Source organism: Vidua macroura, chromosome Z, assembly GCF_024509145.1.
Source record: "Vidua macroura isolate BioBank_ID:100142 chromosome Z, ASM2450914v1, whole genome shotgun sequence".
NCBI lineage: Eukaryota > Metazoa > Chordata > Aves > Passeriformes > Viduidae > Vidua > Vidua macroura.
Window position 1 is genome coordinate 10,766,866 of NC_071611.1, and position 3,327 is coordinate 10,770,192.

Sequence of the window (3,327 nt, forward strand, 5' to 3'; positions counted from 1 at the left end):
TTTCTGGGGACTTTCTGAGTGCCTTTACACCAATGCCTATAACATGGGAAACTAACAGCAGGAGTCACAAGTCTGTGTGCAGTTACATGACTTGAGATCACAGAGATACTGTGGGATGACTCATCTGACTGGAGAGCTGCAAGAAATGGATGAAGTCACTTCAGGAAGCACATGCTGTGAAAAAAAGAGTGTGTATTACACTTGTGAGAGTGGAAGGTATGGAAGTGTATGGAGTGCATACTATCCTTGGGGCTGTTCAAGAGCCAGGCAAGGGCATACAGTTCAAGGTTAGCAGGCAGAACAGTAAAAGTCTTGCTGTGGTGGGCATCTGATACAGGGCCTTCGTGAAAAAAACTGGAAGTAGCTCCACATTCACAGGCCCTGGTATGCAAGCATTACTTCAATCACCCTCATATTTTCTGGAAAGGTAACATAGCAGGGCACAAACAACCTAGGACTTATCTGAAGTACATTAAGAAAAACTTCCCCAACCCCATTGATCAAGGAGACAACAATGAACAGCGGACTTCACACTCAAAAACAAAGGAAAACTGTCTTTGGATGCGAAAGTTTTGAGCAGTCTTGGTTGTAGAGACCATGAGATGGTAGTGTTCAGGATCTAGGCAAGAGAATGCAAGGAAAAAAAGCAAATCACAGCACGTATTCAGGAATGCACACCTTACCTTCATCAGAGATGTACCATATCAAGGGATACAGACCTATAGAGAGAGGAGTCCAGGAAAGTCAGTTGATGCCTCCTTCAAACTCAAAAAAGGTCCATCCCAACAAGCAGGAAATAAGCTGAGGTGGAAGGAGGCCTGCATAAAGGAGCAAGGAGCAAGCTCCTGATTGAACTGAAATAAAAAGGAAGTGCAAAAGAGGTTGAAGGAGGGACAAATAATCCAGAAATGCAGAGATGTTGTTTAGTTTTGCAAAAATGGGGTAAAGAAAGCCAATAAATACATGCAGTTGAATCTGGCAAGAGCTGTCAAAGGCAACCAGAAAGGATATTACAAGAACACAAGCAGGAAGGAAGACACAGGAAAACTTTGGTCCATTGCTGAGTAAGGTGGGAACTTGGTGACAAAGAACATGAAAAAGATCAAGGTTCTAAGTGCCCTCTTTACCTCAGTCACTACCAGTAAGATTGTCCTTGATGCATCCATTATGCCCTGAGACAAGAGGGAAAGTCTGGAGGAAGGCAGCCATACCATCATCAGTGGAGGAACAGGTTAGAGAGCACTCGAGCAAACCTGCACAAGTTCATGAGCCTGATGGAAGGATATCTCTGACATCACTATGATGTCATCTGACATCACCATTCTCAATTATATTTGAAAGGTCATGTTAATTGGCAGAGACCTCTGAAGGCTGGAAAAGAACAAAGGTCACTCCTGTCTTCAAGTGCAAGAAGGAAAATCTATGGAATGAGCCTCACATCAGTCTCTATGAAGGTGGTAGAGCAACTAATCCTGAAAATCCATTCCAAATATACAAATGACACAAATCTATTAAGAATGGATTTATACAGAAGAAATCAAGTGTAACCAAATTTTCAGACTCCTGCAGTGAGGTATAGAGCTTCATGGATAAGCATGTCACCTCAGTTTTAGGAAGACTTCTGAAACCTTCTCATCCTCAAAGATAATCTGACAAAGCATAGTTTAGACAAGTAGTCAGAGAGCTGGATGGAAAATAGTCTGAACATCCAGGCCCAGAGAGGGCAGTAGACAGTCCAGTTCCAGGCAGATCATTAGCTGTGTACCTCAACATCAATACCTGTGCCAATACTGTTTAACCTCATCATCAATGACGTGCATGCTGGGACAACATGTATGCTCGGAAAGTTCATAGGTGACAAAAACTGGTAACAGTGACTGTTATACCAGAAGGTTATGCTGCTATTCAAAGGCAGCTGGACAGGCTGGAGAACTGGGCAGAGAGGAATCTTAAGCAGTTTAACAAAGTCAAATGCAAAGTCTTTCACCTGGGAGGAATTACCCCAGGCACCAATACTTCCTGGGGAACAATCAGCTGGAAAGCAGTTTTGCTATGCTTTGCTTTTTCTTTTGAGGAAAGGACATAGGTGTTCTAGTGAGCATAAAGTTGATTATGAGTCAGCCATGCACCCTAACAGCAAAGACAGCCAACAGCCTTCTGGCCTGCAGGAGGAAAAGCCTTGCAGCAGGTCCAGGGAGGTGATCCTGCCCCTCTATTCAATCCTAGTGAGGTTACATCTGGAGTGCTGTGTTCAGTCAGGGGCTCCTGAGTGCAAGAGAGACATGGAGCTCCTGGAGCTGACAAGCAGAGTGTGACAAAGATGATTAAGAGATTGGAGCACCTTTCATACGAGGAAAGGCTGAGGGAGCTGGGCTTGTTCAGCCTTGAGAAAAGCCGACTGAGGGGCGTTCTTATCAATGCAGGCAAGTATCTGAAAGGATGGTGTCATGAAGATGGAGCCAGGTTCTGCTTGCTAGTGCCAAGCAACAGGATGACAAGGAACAGGCAGAAACCGGAGTACAGGAAGTTCCATCTGAGCATGTCACTGTGAAAGTGACTGAGTGCTGCAACAGGCCGTACAGAGATGTTGTGGAGTCTCTTTCTCTAAAGCTATTAAGTACCCACCTGGAAAAAATCCTGAATAATGTGCTCTAGGGAACACTGCTTGAGTAGGGAGGTTGGAGCAGATGACCTACAGTGCCAACCCTACCCATTTTGTGATTCTGTGAACATTCATCAAAATTAAGAATTTATTCAGCTATCTCGACTAAAATGTATAAAAAATAATAAAAATGGGTTTTCATATTCCTAAGAAGGCAAGATACTGTAAATTAATACAGTGCAAATATTCTCAAATTAAAATGCAAACTTTAATGCCTCAGTAAAACTATGCAGTAATAAGACTATAATAAGTGGCTTATCAAAAAAATTCATTTACTATTCATTACAATAAAACTAATTACAATTAATTTATTTTCTGTGCCTATCATTGCAAAAAATACTTGATCTAGCTTAAGTTAATAAATATGTAAAGGAAAAGTTACCAAAGCAGGGTAAAAAAAAATTGGATGTTAACAGCACTCCACATTTATTTTGTAAAGTATCAACTTCTTGTTCCAAAGCAACTAGTCTTTGTTTGCTAGTCTCATTAGTACATCCAGATATTTGCACACTGGGATTGTAGACCAAAGGAATACATCTACATGGCCAGAAATGACAAAAATCTTACAGAAAAGGGGTTTCATTTTCTTCCCTGGGTAAATTACAGAATTAATTCTTCTGTGAAAAACTGATCTGTCATAATAAATCAAAATGCCACCAGGTCTT